The sequence below is a fragment of the Accipiter gentilis genome, chromosome 6 (assembly GCF_929443795.1).
Source record: "Accipiter gentilis chromosome 6, bAccGen1.1, whole genome shotgun sequence".
Taxonomy (NCBI): Eukaryota; Metazoa; Chordata; class Aves; order Accipitriformes; family Accipitridae; genus Astur; species Astur gentilis.
The window spans coordinates 24,160,069-24,176,919 of record NC_064885.1 but is presented as its reverse complement, the minus strand read 5'-3'; positions in this window follow the sequence as shown (position 1 = coordinate 24,176,919).

The following is a 16,851-nucleotide window of genomic DNA, read 5'->3' as shown; positions in this document are numbered from 1 at the left end:
CCTGCGTGCTGGGACAGCCGTCCTCCTCCGCCTGGCTGGCTGCTTGGGTCCTTGTTTTAAACTGCTGCGAGAACGTCGGGGTTCGAGGCTGCCTGCCGTTAAGATTCTACCGAGTTGCAGGTTTTAAACAGAGGCGTCATTAGCGGCAGCTGCTGCAGCGGTTTGTTGCGTGGATCTCCGCTGACAGAACTGAACAAAGGCCGCTCGTTTCACCTCGACTGTCACCAAAGCTGGCGTCGCTTGGAGCAAGTTTTTGGTTAGTGCTGCTTAAGGCTAGGTTCCCTTTGAACAATTACCGAGGACCTCTTCTATCAATAACGGACTCATCCAGATCCTGCAAATATGCCTTCAGCATTAACAGTTTTAATTTAACCGGCGTAATACAATGCAGAAAGACAAAATAAATGAGCACCTGCCAAAGATAAGGAAAATGAAAACAATAAATGGGAAGGTTTCAAAGCCCAGGAGAAAGACGTAGTTACAGCAGGGTGTGCGGCTGTGTCTGCAGCGGTGGCAGCCGCCATTGCTAGCCAGGGTTAGGTTTGCTTCCCTCCATTCGTGCCCGTCAACTGCTCCTGTCACACAGCCCTTGGGGCCAAACAGCCCAGTGAGCTGAGTGGCACAGCACAAGGAAGGGGAGAGTAGGGTTGCAATGCTAAGGGCAGTAGTCCGAACATACCCTTACCTACAGATTATCAGGCAGCGAGTTACTTTGTACCATTTATGAACTGTGCAGCTGACCACTGCACCTGGCGTATCTCCCACAAACGGTCCTTCCTCCTTTCCCCTCACAGATAATGATGCTTCAGAGGAAGAAGCGCTGTTTGTGTCTGCAGCCATCTGCAGAGTCCTCGGGTGGCAGGGAATATACTGACTCTTACTAAAAGCAAATTAACAGGGTACATATTTCCAATCCAAAGACCAACTAAGTCAGTCACCTCGGTTACTGGAAAAAACGCTTCCAAGTGTTTAGAACTGGGACAGAAGAGATGGCCATTGACAGTGCTGAAAAGCAGGAAAACATCATCCACAGGAGTTATCTGAGCTACCCAAGCAAAAGTGATGCTAACCGAAATGTGGGTACGAGTATGGAGAGGTTATATTTAAAACAGTTTCACACTCGCTGGAAAAAGTGAAAAAGGATAAGCAGACGTGGAAGGAGAAGAAACTTATTTTTTAAAGCCGGAAAATGTGGGCTTTTCTGCAACAGGAGAGAATTCAGGTGGCTTTCTGCCAAAGGATTCACTTACATCGGTAGAGACAGAGTAAACTTAATAAATACAATGTGAACATTGGCACAAGGAAAGGAATCCTAGATTTGTGTCATGCAACCTTTCACGTTTCATTCAAGGCAAGGAAGTTTCAGGATAAAACTACAGAAGCGATTTTACATAAAGGAAGATGGGGAGATAAAGCACTGGACAGCTCAGAGCTCATCTGCTCAGTGTCAGATCTCTTGCTGAACTCCCTATTCTCTTGCTTGCTCCCAGGTAATCATCAGCAACTGAGCGGTAAAATACCTTGGCAAAAGCCTCACTTTCAGAAATGCATGGAATCCACAACTTGAAATTAAATGTGACCCTTAATAAACTGATGGATCTGAATACTATCAAGTTTTATGAGCAGGACATTCCAAAGAAACTTTAACTCCAAATATGGATTTCTTGTAAATGTTGTATTTCAGCCTTACGTTTATTACAGGGTGCATCAATGTACACGTTTTAAGTTTGCCTGAACTTTTGAGTTCCTTGAAATCCAAAAGCTAACTGTGTAACTAGCTATATTTATTCCAGATAGACATAGCTATTGGCTGTATCCCTAATAGTCTTCAGGGTAAATGAGGAGTTCATGATGACATATCACCCCAGCAAGACATTTTTTGAAGAATTGTAAGGCCTTTGCATGTTGATGTCCCCCCATTCTTACTGACTTTGTCTGGAATGAGGTAACGGCTATGTTATCCAAACTAGTATTCCATGCCTGTTACTGAGGAGCTTGCAGGCTTGTTACAGACACCAAAGCAGCTGAAGTACTTTCATTGCCCTGCAAATACCAGCCGTCCAAGCCCATCAGGATCTTCCTGTGTGCTGGTCGGCAAGTCAGACACTCCTCACAGAGCACTTGTTATGTCCCAAAAAAGCTATTCAGTGCATTCCATACCTTAAGATAATTTTAGATAAAAGTAAACTATTTAAATAACTACAAAAATACTGAGAACTAATAAATCCTAACAGGTTTTGAAGCTTTCATTCATTAGTGTTTAAACCAATTTCTAAGGAATTATGATTAAAAAGACTAAACTAAACAATCCATTAGTCTACAATGACATTTATTAAATTTTCCCTTGTACCATTTGGTGCTGGCGGCTCCTGGAGACAGTACCCCAGGCTGGATAGCCTGGTCCCTGGCAATCCCTGTGGCTCCTAATTCAGCTCAACATCCGAGGTAAAAGATTGTCTGCAGCCCACTCTGATTAAGCAACTTCCAATTTAGAGACACCTAAGGTTTAAAAACATATATATATGTACACAAAAGCCAACATACTGATTTAAAGAGATTCCTACATGTATTCAGTATTTTCTTGAGCTTCTTCATAGATTCCTGACATTGCATATAGCATAGGCAAAGCTTTTCATGATATCAGGGATTTTTACCACATCTTTTTGCTTAAATGTAGTTTTTTTACGGAGCAGGGCTTTGGAAGATACTGGTGTAATGTGTCATTTACACTGTAACACTTTTCTTATATGAGTCTCTGCTGAGTATCCATAAGGAAACCGATGGATTTGGGGATTTATAGCAGACACAACAGCCACCTATAAAATGATTGATAACCTATGTTTATAATTGGAAATTTAAACTGCACAAGACACATACTGTGGGAGACAGTGACCTTTCCTACACAAGTTATGCACAATGATAGGAAATGACAAGTTAAAATAGTAGCTGATTTATATTTTAAATAAAATGCACAATAGCACAATTAAAGGCAGGAAAGAAGTTCTTGTATCACCCTAGAGCATTCAGGTGGGGAAGGACTATCTGTGAAAACATTCCTGGCTCCTACTAACCACATTCATGTATTCACAAATGCTTGTTTATTGTTTTTTTAATTTCCAGAAGGAAAAGCTCATTAACTATTCTCACCTTCCCTTTTAAAAAGTTTCAGGCATCCAGTCAAGGGGGAAAAAAACACTGCCCAAGGGGGAAAAAAACCACTGCCATATGTTTTGATAAGCAACAGAGAATGAATAGCAAGTAGTGAATAGCAGGGAAGATTGCAAGTGATCTTATGAAAATACTGATTTGGAAGTACAGTCAACTGACTTACCAGGAAAGAAAACAGAAAGCCAATGTTATATTTGGCCAATTCTAACTAATATCCAGGGGGAATTAATAAAAACAAAATCACAAGCCACACTGAAAGAGGAGAGTCTATGAATGGGCAAATATGTGTGGAAGGTTGGCATTAATCTTTGATGAGCAGGCTGCTGCCTACTGATACTCAGGAAGAAGCTAGAGGGGGAAGCACCAACAGTGTCACAGATACAACAGATGTGAGAGCTTTTAGCTAAAAATCCCTGGAGGGACACAAACAAAATTAAGTGCTTCAGGAAGGTACATATGGTTAAACTAAAACCAAATTGACTTCTTATGTGAAATAAGAGAGACAATTAAAGAAGGGCTTAGGTTGGACAAAGCTCATGGTTTGCATAGAATATATTTCATTGTAGCCTTCAAACTTGTGAAAAATAAATGACTCTATAATTAGCAAACTTTCTCCATGACTCATTAAATAATTGAACACTACAATTTAATACATTTTTACTCTAAATTAAATTAACTTTAACTAAAAAGAAGATAACGTTTTTAAACTATTTGCTTAGAACTTATTTTGCTTTAGCTACAAACAATAACCAGTTCAACAAAGGCTCTTATGCCCCTGGACATTTTTAATGAAGCACCCAAACTGGCATTGTAGTATTCTATTTCTAAAGATATCCTGGTAGTGTGGCATTTTGAGTGCCCTCTTAAAACGTGGAGAGGGCTGAGCTAATAATGACAGGGCAGGGAGAGCCAGCTGGGATGCAGGTTCTGGCAGCAGAAACAGATTGTGTCCCAAAGTGATCATTCCCAGAACTGTTAATTTTGGGGCGTTGTTTTAAAAGATGGAAAAACATTTCTAGAGCAAGCAGCATGAGGTTTCAATGCTAAATAGTCTTCACGTACATATCAGTACATTTGACTCATTTTTATCCCTGAAGCTTTTTGTTTCCAAATAAAGGAACAAATGAGTATGTTGCTAAGATTAAATTGAAAAGCAGTGAACTGGCAACATGCTCCAAATGATTAATTATTTGGTAGAACATTTCGTAATATGGGCATGCCCAGAGTCACATTTCACAGAGAGAGATTGATGACATTCATAATAAGGTGATCAAGGGTATAATGTAAAATTTATCACCACTTGACACAGTTCAGCTTTGTTAAGGCTTGACTACTTCTTTAAATTCCTCGCTTGTATTTTCTCATACCACAGATGCATTGCCAACCTACTGCAATAAATCAGAGTGCCATTCAGGTATTAATGGTATGATAACCCCCAAACCTGAAATTTCCAACTAGGGGAAAGGATTTAAATGGGTTAGGATCTGTAAAACAATCTGCAAGGTGTACTCTGCAACACCGCCGCACCCTGGAACTGCCACGCTATGAGAAATTGTGTCACCTATGGAAAATCAGAGGCAGGATTAAAAATAGAATTTATTTCTGCTCTTGAACTTCCTTGCTCAAAAGCCGCCTGTCATTCTCTAGGCCAACAAAACATTACAGTGGAGCTGCCAACGTCAAAGGCAGCCAAGAGGAATCAAAAGCATCAAACAATGAACAGTGACTCGAGCCTGCAGAGAAAAGGTGATCCCTAATGAGTCCCAAAGACAGTGATGTCCTGAGCGACCAGTGTCTTACAACACAATTTAATAATCAAATAGGCCATAAAAACTTCCAAGCCCAAGTCCAAGTCCATGTCTGAGCCCTCCACACTGGCAGCCGCCCAGACTGGGCCCCCGGCACCTTGCTGTGTCCCCAGGTGTTATGCTGTGGGCATGGATGCTTTGGGTGTGCTGCAGCTCAGTCCACCAACACCCCTTCCAGCCTTGGATCTCCTGGGGACAGCACAGATTTAAGACTGTGTCTTCATTAAAGCAGCACCGGTCACAGTGCCCTTTTGCTTTTTATACCAACGTAGTAAGACTCACCAGGTTCATCTGGATCACCCTGTGTCCACCTGATATTCGAGAAGGAAGAAGGAAAAAAGCCACTTCCCAGGACAAATTGCTTTCTTCTGTAATTCTGAATAAACACACACAGTAAAGAAGTACTGTTACAGATAGAGCCCGTAGTTATAAACCCTATAATGTGATAGTGAGTGGCTAAAACAATGTAAGAGCTCTTTCGTGCTGTAGCAGGTGAAGGCTGAAAAGGCTTCTGATAGTTTGCTTTTATTTAATGGGTTTTGTTAAGTCAACTACTGTGCAATGTTTTCATAAAACAAAACCATTTTACTGTCTAAGACTTCAACCAGGAAACAAACGTGGCCAAGGGTTTCCAAAAAAGAAGCTTTAATTCAGGCTCTCGTGCAAGTCAGATGTTTGGGGTTATTTGAGAAATTTGAGGTAAGTTACCGAGTATTTGGCAGCTTGTGAAACACCATGACTTACTTAGGTGCCCAAATGTACCCAAGACGTGTTCTGGGAAAACGTCCCCCATTTATCCTGTCTCCTGTGCAAACTGCATTCGTGGTGGAACTTCTCCCTCACATTTACAATGTGCTTTTTTGTCTTGAGAGGGTCTTAGTCTGTTTAACAATTTCATTAAATAAGTCACTACTACTCCATTATATTTGTATAACATTACTTCCAGTATTTAAATCTGAGAATCCTAACCAGCAGGAAAATTTCCAAGCTGAGCAGCAGAAAGAGGGTGAATGAATGCATTTTCTTTCTCTGGGATATTAGGTGGAGATAAATAACAAAGATGCTTCAGAGCAGACCAAATTTCAGACACAAAGTTGAGACTAAGTGTAACAGTACTGTACTAATTTATACTGAACTTGGTTATACTGGAAATTAATACAGAAATATAAAAGTTAGGAGTGAAAGGATTTGGAGTCCTGCCTAAAGTATGAAGAAAGCTGTGAAATCATTCAAGCAATGGATGCATGCACTGCAGGTTCATTAGAAGATGAACCTCTAACTATAGACAAGTTATTCCAATAAAAACAAAGGTGAATTCTGTTCACAAACAGGCAGTTGGGATGTGCAAGAGCCAAAACTGTAGTATACATTTTGAAAAAAAAAGCTATTGCACTAAATCCCTGGTCTGGTGTGTAAAAATCAAGCGTTTTGCGAGTCACAGACACCAAGCTGCTGTTGGTCAATACAGTAAGAGATTGATTATTCAAACTGCATTATGCATTCATACATGAAATTGATTTTGGATCCAGCATTGTTTGAATCCTAACACCTGCATCTGATTTCATTTTGGCATAACAAATCAATCATTTTAACACCCGTGAACTTTAGTCCGCAAAACTTTAAGTTCATTGAATACACTTGCATTTCCTTTGTAGTGCAGTACAGCAATGCTTCAATAAAATTGTGAAACTTCAAAAGAATGGCTTTCAGTGTGCTTTGTATAGGAGGGAACAAGTCCTTTCACCCTGCCAGAGATATGCAAAGGAAGCCATCCCCCTGATTTCACTAAGCTCAACTAGGGAGTCCTTAAAAAAGTTAGGGATATGGCAGAGGTATCCAATTTTGCAGGCCATGCTGATCACTGCCAGGTTGACACCTGCAAGGCAATGGTTTGTTGTATTTAGTGTAATTTGTGCATCAGACTTCTGTAGAGCACTTTGGAGACACTGCAGCTACACAGCAGTGGAGTAGTAGACCTGAGACATGCTGGTAGCAGATGGGAGGGGAAAAAAGTTAACTATTTCCTTAAAGCCTCATTTATGACATTTGTACATGTGTAAAACCAGGGATTATTCAGGGGCTTACATGTCCACGGGTTCTTCTGGGCAATGCTGACCAGAATGTCAGATCTGCTCAATTATATATTTACAGCGTTCCTTACTGATTGCATCAGACAACCCATACAACCTACTGCTTAAGGGAACCTTCGCTCTTCGCGTTACTCCTCAGTAATGATAAGAGGAGGTTTATTTAAGTTTTGACTGATGGACATACTCCTTTGCTTCATAGCTATTACTTAATGACTAAAAATCTGGTATTTACAGAAACAGCAGACAATGAAGTAGAACTTCTCTAGCAGCTAGGTTTTATATGCTAAATAAAGTAATTGCAAAATTCAATAAATTTTAAGGCTATCCCACTGCAATACTAGAGAAGGGGATCACTGATTAAAAAAACACAAAGAAATAAATTCTAAATCAAATACTAATATGCTTACATACACTAACAGTCCATTCTATACTATAAAAGCATATTAGAAAACATATTAGAAAGCATATAGAAAGCATTAGAAAGCATACAGGACTGAGCACTCACAGTAACAAGTAAAATCAGAAAATATACAGAGAATAAAAAGAAAATATGCAGAGAATAAAGGCAGGAGGATTTAAGAGAAAGGTTTAATTCAAGAACTCATAGCTGAAGGTGCAGTAATGAAAGTATGATTTTATAATCCTCCTACGTCTTGGCATCATTCTGAAGTAAATCTATGAAGACATAAATAACTGAAACCAGTGTGATCTCTTTGATGATTGAAGTGATATACAACACTCTTGAGTTCAGATGTAGGGTGGTCTGGGTTTAGGGAAAATAGGCCAGTGATATCTGGGAGCACATGGAGCATTCATCCTCACCTGACACAGGAAAGGTCTAAGAATTAGAAGGATTAAGATTAAGGAAGACAGTTCATGCGTGAGGAAAATACAACTACTCTTGCTTAACAGCACACACAGAGGACATCTGCATACCATGATCTGCATCATTGCAAAATGTTTGCTTCACCAGCTAATGGATCATATGCATGTTCTTCAAAACAGTGCATTCTGTACTGCTTCACTCCTCTGGTATTTCAAAGACATAAGCATTTCTAAGAAATGAAAGTAGAATACATGCAAATGTGTATAAAAATTAGAAACAACAAATACTTTGTGTTTGCAGTGAATATTTTTAAGGGGTTGTCCCCCTGAATCTTTCCCATATGAGATCAAAACTCTATTACATTTGCAGGAGAACACCATAATTCAAGGAAGTCTTAAGTCCTGAAAGGGTGGTCCAGCTCAAACATGAGTAGTATTTCCTTCTGAATACTGTATGCTGGACCCCTCTGGAGACAACCCATGCCAAGAAGTTCGAATCCCAGTACAGATATCCATTACTGTTGGCAAGAAGACAACGAACATGAATTTTTCCTCTCAAACTACAAATCACTCACAAAATACACTTGGGGTTGGTCTTTGCTAGCCACTTAAGTTACTGAGCCAATATGCTCAGTGCGGACAGGGACCATTGCATTCCTCTGCAGCCAGCTGTCAGCCGACACCACCACAGTACAGGTATTCACAGAGACCTCCTATAAACAAAAAAAAATGTGTGTTTTTAATACATTAAGCTTTCATCCTTATACCAGCTTGGGAAAAACTGAACATACTTTAGCTAGTGATCACCTAGTTACTCACTGTAAAATTTTTGAATTGTATCTGCACTTTTTTTGGTGTTACTTGGGTTGTTTTTAAAGGCATTTTGTCTCATCTATTTCTCTAGTTGAGACAAAAGCCTGGAATTTTAAATCATAGTCATTAGCACAGCTCACCAAGGTCATGTTCTCACATAACTTGTTTTGCTCCTGGGAGACAGTTCTGAGAGCTCAATTGCATGTACTGAGTCAGATCCTTTTCTTCCAGAATAGGATGTTAACACAGGCAACAGCATTATTTTTGCTTGTAGCAAGGTATTGCTGTTTACTATGGGAGGGTTTGGCAATAATTGCTTCTTATGTAAACAAGTAGAAATGAATGATATTTTCTGGAGGCCTAAATAAAAGTCTTATTAATTTCTTGAAAATAGGCATGGGTGTAAAATCTTGGACCTGATAAATATTAAGTCATTATACACTTAAAGTTCTATTTCTTCTCTTATGTTGAAGTAATAAGAGCAATTAGTTTCGTAGTATGCTGACGTGTTAGAAATGTCTGCAAACTATAGGGCTGGTTTAGCGTACAGTATTCTTAGAATAAATTAGAGCACAGTTTTTTCAATATTTAAGTCTGTAATAGACAACCAGACTACTCTGGTTATACTGTAATTAACAGTGATGTAAATGTAACAGTGAATAATGAATGTAGTTACTGAAATTGTGGAATATCTAATCAATGTGTGAAATCTGGATGCCTTTAGGTATGATCAGCTAGTGGAACTGCTATTAGGTGTCATTTGCTTTGTTCCTGCCAAGGCAAAGAAAGCATGATACAAACCATTGAGAACTAATATTTATTAAGAAAGATATTTTAAAAAGCTCTAAACACTCCTTATTACCTCCTTATTTTTCTTGTGCAAGAAATACCAGATTTTATAGCAATATTAAGTTTCCTCTGACTATCTCAAAGAACAAAACTCCTGGAAAAAAACCTGATACGTCTTTATTTCTATCTTTAACAGTTTGCAACACCAATTCATTAAGCCCTTTATACTTTTTTACCACTCCATCCACCTCCTCCTCTGTACAGAGCACGGAAGGCAACGATCAACATCATAGTCATTATGCCATGAAAAGAGCAGGATTTTTTTAAGCGAGAAAAAAATCCAGCTTGCAGTTTGGTTTTAGAAATTGAGTAGTACTATTGTGCAAATATACAAAGAATCATGCAGCATGGAACAGATTGCACCCCATCACACTTATTTAATAGTTTGATACTATATTTAGCAATGTCTTTTGCCTGAAAGAATACTGAATAGCCACAGTCTTAATTCTAAGGCACCAAATGATCTCCCAACCTGCTGAAAAGCAGCACTCCCGAAGTGCTTCTAGCCCTCACAGTCAGCCTGTGGTTTTCCTACATTTAATTTACCAGAGTCAAGTACAAAAGAAAAACTAGTCTTCATCTAAAAAAACCCCAGCAAATAAGACATCAGTGCTTGTGTAAACAAAGCTTGAAATCTTGACAGGCTCTGAATCCAGAATGCAAAGGATACAATCTTAGATTTGCTATTAACATTTTTTAGATTTTCTGCAGTGCAAGTAAAGAGTTTTTAAAGAAATTTGTGCTTACAATGTGGCTTTTGAGAGACACTTATTCCCTACAGAACACAGTCTTGATTTAGGAAATACATATATGCTATGATATCATGGAACTTGGCTAACATAAGTCCCAAAGAAGTCACGTTTGAAGAGCCAGGTGCAGAGCAGCCCAGCTGTGCCCAGCTGGAAACGCAGGCAGGAGAGCTGCCACTAACATTTCAAGAGGAAGGTGTTATATTTCAATGACAGCAGTTTTAAAAGAGCACAACAAAACTGGTGCCAGGGAAGGAGAGGCCAACGTGCAGGTCACCCTCCTGTTGAACTAAACTTTTGGGTCCCCTGAAAATTCTAATTTTTCCCTTCCTGCAAGAACTGTAGTCGTCACGTACAACTTTATCTGGAGCAGGCTGTTCCCAGGACGTAACTCACATGCTCCGACTCAGCTGCTGTAACCCCTGCTCTGCATCACCTTTGCCCTTTTTCTCCATCTTCATCGCTTGTGGTACATGGAACACAGCCCTTGATCTTACAGCAGTTGCACTAGACTAGGATCAAAGTTTAGAGGCTGGCAAATTAGCATGGGAGACTCCAGCCACAAGGAAAAGGCCTTTTCATACTTGAAAAACAACATGCATACTTCTGCTGCCATGTAACTAAAAACATAGTTATGGTTAGACACATGAGGATGAGTAACAAGGATACAGATTACTAGCTCTTGAGCGCATGGAGATGTGTTCACGCCATCCAAAATGCTGACAGTACCAGGATTCATCGCTTGCTTTTAGTGACACCTCCCCCTACATGCTTTTATTTTTACATCACAAGCTAAAATTTCAAAATGTGACAGTAAGAGCTAGTTATAGATGTCCTGAACTGACAAACAAGTGGTTATCCGCAGAAAGCCAGATATATTTAAAAAACAGTGGGAAGTTCATGCATCTGTATCCATCTCCTCGGCACTAGTTGTGGTAATAGCCCCTCTTCATGACAGGTTTAACGATCACCTCTCGAGACCTGCATTCCCTGCCCCTTAGCTCGGCTAACCGGTGGCTGACCGCTTGTGCTGAAATGACACAGGGAGGGGAGTTAAAACCGAGTCCGGTTCTCCAGGTCTTGGTGGTTCAGAGCAGCTCTTGCTGTTGATTTTCATTCAGTCCTTCAATGGGTGACAGAAAAGATGGGATAGTGGGCCTTTGACGTCATTCTCGGTGGTAATTCTGGGACCTGCAGACAGTGTTGGCAGGAGGACACTGCTCGCTGGGATCAGCGGAGGCATTGCTGCTCCCCAAAGCCAGTTATTTTAAGTCCCATCTAAACAAGGAATTATCAGCTTAAGATCAGCCTTTCTCCCCTGCAGCAGGTTCAATTAGATGCAGTACTTGGTAACTAAAAAGCAAAATTACATCCCTCTCGCTTGAGCCAGACTCCTGTTGGCTTCGGTGGGTGTTGGCTCCTGCTGACCTGAAGAATTCACAGCCTGGCCATAGGTATGGGGGCAAATACCTGGGAGGGTGACGTGCCCTGTGCGCCTGTTTGCATAGCTGGATACCAGCCACGGAGGCACAGCAACCTCACTGCAGACGCTACTCTGTGTGCTAATTACTGACTTCCTCGCCTGCAGGAGGGTAGGTGACTTCGCACCATTTCTTCTGCCACCTGCCTGACACAACCTTGCTTTCTGGTGGTAGTTATTTGCCTTCTCTCTAGGTCATCCCCTGAGCAAAAATAAACAAACGCACCACCAAAAACTATCACTTAACGTTTTACGCTTCACAGCCTGCCCCATGCACGCTCATTTCCCTCCTTCCTGTCCATACCCTGCATTTTCAGTGGGTATTTGCTGCTCCAGCCATTGCGTATTTAGAGCCAGTGTATCTGCACCGGTGGTCTGCATGAGGTACACTGCTATAATCCAAGCAGAGGCTATAAGCCCACTGCAGGCAAGGTCTTAGAAACGTGAAGAGGCTTGCAGTAAGGAAAACAAAACAAACCAAAAATGCTCTGAACACATCTGTGGGGTTTTTTCTATGAAGCTATTTCATGGGGTTTTTTTTAAATCCATCACTAGGTTACCTATAGAGCATTACTGCCCATTAAATAAAAAGATTTACGTACCAAAACAAAAAGATGTATTGTATTTGCTTACAACCAAAGCATCTTTATTTTATCCCAACATCTTTATTTTTGCCAGGCCCAGCTCAGGAAACCTCTTGCTGGGCTGAACGAGTAAGCACCAACCAGGGCCCCCAACAGACATTTCTATTGTCGATACCACCGGATGGTGATGGCCAGCTCCAAATAGTGAAGCTAGACCCTCCTTTTCTCACCGCTGAATAAAAAAACACCATGGGTAAACCCCCTTCCCCCACAAGTCAGAGCACTTCTATTAACATTTCTATTAACACCAGTTGGGTGAAGACTTCACTCTATATCCAAATACCTCTGGAGTTCAGGCAGGTGCAGATCCAGGGGTGACACTCATGTCTTACTGACATCCATGGTAGCGCTCCTCAGCTTCCTTGCAGCTTTACCGGCCCACATCTGAGACTGCGGCTCCCCCGAGCATCTCCTCCAGCAAGGGACGCTCACCCCGAGCCCCCCTCCCAGCTGCTGTGCCCTCAGCCCCCGTGAACCCCCTCAGCTCCTCCAGCTCACTCTGGGTATGTCCGTCTTCTCCGCCAGATTTCTGAAATGACTCAGTTTAGGAAATAAACAAAATGGAGGCCCCCCCCTGGGGAGAGGCATGAGCAACAGGTGAGCACAAGAATACCAGCAACTCTCCGTCACAGCCTATTACCTTACGTTGCATGTAATTAAGGCCACGATTTAGCCTCGCTGAATTAATTTGTTCAGTCCTCATTCACTTGCTTTTATGTGGGGGGAATGATCTGAAAGCGGCTGAAATCACGGCATTGGATCACCGCATTCAACTACACATGGGCTTCAGCCGAGAAGTCAGGTTCCAGATTTGCACTCTTCAAACTGAAAAACCAGAAAACTCCCGTCCAGACTCCTCTCCTCTAGTTCTTTGTGCCAATTTTTTTAGTTGCAAAGATTTCTTTGAAACTGATGATGAACAAGGAAACTTCTGAAGAATCTGACCAGAACAGGAATCCAGGTGAATTTTGTATATATATACATTTTGAAAGATTTCACTTAATTTCATCAATATTGCTGTACTAAGCACAATACTTTTGAGAATTCAGGTATGCACTTCACGTAAAAAGGTGGAACAAGCCTAGGACTGATGATGAGAGTGTTTATGGAACTAATGCACATTTAAAACACAAACCCCTTCCCTTCACTATTAATTTGATCTGGGGTATAGTAGAGCAGAGCAATGACAACCCTCAGATTGCTTTCTACACCAGTGAGTTAGACTTCAAGTGCTTTACAAGAGAACTAAGAAAGCTCATGAAAAGAAAAGCCATCACTCAAAATTTCTAAGAGGGGTGGAAATTAGCTACAGAAAGTTCTACCATTTTATTACATACATGCACACATATGTATAGAAGTACATGTATGTGGAACTGCTTATTTACTCATTAATTAACTTTTTACATCTCCCATCCATTGTCGCTCCTTTGCTGCGAGCCCCTAACCAAAACTTAGGGGTGGCTGCAAAGCCCTTTTCAAACATTAACAGGACCCGGACATTAGGTTCTAATTCTTTTTATTTCAAATGTTTATAAATTATTAAAATAGAAGATCTAGCTAACTGTGCTGTAGGGAAATCATGTTTTACCTAAGCTCAGCCTGCTTTTTTAACAATACCATTTATTTCAATACCTGATGAATTCAAATGTATTGGCAATGAACACACACTGGAAAGCTATTTTTCTGTTGAAAATTTAATTGAAAGTTACCCCAAGTAATAATGAAAAACCACAGAAGCATTGGCATTACACCAAACGTCAGTCCTGGTGCATTAAAAATGTACCTCTGTACGGTTCGCCATCAGAGGAAAGATCAAACGATACAGAGGGTCGGCTGGTGGGTTTTTAATAACTTCTGGCAACTGAGTTACGGCTCTGGACAGTGGCCAAGAGTGCAGTTTTCACATGCAATCAAGGCTACAGCTTAAAACGGAGAAGGAATCAAATCCGCCTGTGCAGGCAGGGCTGGAGAGTGAACAAGCCAGCAGGTAGTCATGGCGGAGCCCAGGAACTGGGGGCTGGGGCCAGCTGTACCTTACACTCCAATTCATTTTCATATATTGTTTTAATGCAAGCGCTTAAAACCACAGCTGTCCACCTGCACGCCCCAATGACAGCTGGTTTTGCCGTCTCACAGATTAAGTAAAGCCAATCAGTCTCCATAACCCATTGCGACCACTGCCCATTGATGTCAGTGCCTGGCTCAGCCCCGTTCTCACTCCACCCGTTGGCTGTGAGCACAGGTGACTTCAGTGGGACACCAAGTGTGATCTAGATGCCTTTGTAGATAGGCCAAGCTGGGGAGGCTATGCCCGGCTGCTTCTCAGCCACCACAGGGCACAGCAGCCCTCCTGTTGCACAGATAGGGTCAGGAGTGGCATCAAGCTGAGCAGGAATTGTGAATGAAGCTGAAAACATCGTACCCAACAGCCTCGCCTTGGAGGAGCATCTTAAATCTCAGCACACAGCTAAAATTACGCCCTTTTACAAATACCACTTTGCCTTAAGCAAAGAAGCTGCATTTGTATCAGAAGATGTCACAAGGGCCCTGCAATACAAACCTTCATTGGAAGCAGAATCAGATGGGTTTTGATGCAACTGTGCAAAAAGTACAATGGCATGCGATTAGCAATTGTACATGGAAAGAGCCAATTTCAGGCTTTTCTCTATTTTTTCTACCTCTTACCACCTTGCACTGTGAAATCCAACACAGCAAACATAGCAATATAGTCAAGCATATCAGAAGAATATCCTTCCAATACTGAAAAGGATACATCGCGTACAATGTTAGCAAAATTGGTAGGAATACCATATAAATATGAAGTATGTCAACAGTACAGCTGCTGCTGTGAAGGACTGCAGACAAACAGTGTAACAAACATTTTTTAAACTGGGGATTTCCATGCAGGTATCCAAACCAGTAACCTTTTTCCCAAAGGTTTAGAGTGCCAGGCTATCGTCATACAAAATCAGGTGAAGAGATTCTTGTAGAAACAAGACATGGGGTTTAGGATTCCACTTCGTGAAAGAATTAGTTGAACTTCAAAGTAATTTTATGTTGTTACATTCATACCTTTGGTTTTGTTCGTTCAAGTGTGGATCATTTTCTTATGTACTTTTTTTTTTACTAATGGTTTCACTATAAATAATGTGTCCGTTTCATTTTCCCATCTCTTATAGAAAAGATCAATTATGGCATTTATACCAGCTTTTAAAACAAAAATTATTGTCTAAAGGAGGAATCTAGGAACTGTCTCTTCTGTGAAGGTAAACTTCAATGCTTAAAAAAGAAGACCCAAGTTGGTGACAATATCAGTTACTAGTTTTACCTCCACCGACAGCATGCCCAGCCTGATAAAAATCAGAGCTTTTCACACCCACAGGTGGCTTTCTTCAGAGGGAGATGAGCTTCTGAAGATACTCTTGGTAGGGCTACTCACCTTGCAGGGAGGGGCAGGTTTTCAGCACTGGATTTTGAGACACAAGGAAATTTAGCATTTGCTGAGATCGGGCCACTAAAGTACCTTATTCTCTTCCACTCTTTATGCCAGTGTTTGTACAGATCGGTTATTAGAAGTGGGGGTCCCAGGTGCCGCAGGGGGAGCAGCCTGTGACACAGCCGTACCCTCCAGTGAGTGCCAGCAGGCTTTGGTACCTAGCTACACTTCAGCAGTTTGCAGCAGTAAGACACCTGGGAAGCAGTAATGATGCTGTGGCCAAAGAGGTAAACCGAGGCACAGAGGACAAGGGCCCAGTCTGAATCCCAAGGCAATCAATTAATGAACTCTGATTTGTTTATTACAAAACGGTCAGCCCTTTGTGAACCCGTTTCCTGTTTGCCAACCCACTGTCCTGACTTGTGGACCACATTGAGACTACTGGATAAGACCCCCTTTTACCTGGTTGAAAGGACTAAGAAGCCAGCAGATCAATTTTCCCATTTGAATTTGGTCTTAAATGCACGAAGGAAGTTGTTGCACTGTCAGTACCTGTAAGTGGAATCCTCTTGAGCTGATTATCCATTGCCGCAAGTAACTTCTCCCAAGGTTACTACCAGTTTTCAAGACTGAGCTAGGACTCTCTGAAGTGCTTCATTCCCATAGGGTTTGCGGTGTAGCACTGAAGTCCATCGTACCTAAGGTTTCTGTTTACTTCAGCAGTATGCATTTTCTCAATGGTTCCTAAGACATCTGGAGTGGTCTGGGAGTATCTGGGTGATGAGAAAACTTCAAGTGCTTTGCTCTGAAACATCCAGTCTCCAAAGACAACACTTCCTGAGAGGCAAAAAGGTCTTGAGAACACATTCCTGTGAGGCTTGCAAGAGGACCCTGAGTCTGCAAGTCAAACAAACAAGAAACCCATGTGGTCTACGAGGCAGACTGGATCAGCCTTTTTCCTTAAGCCCTACAAATTTCAGATGACCTGC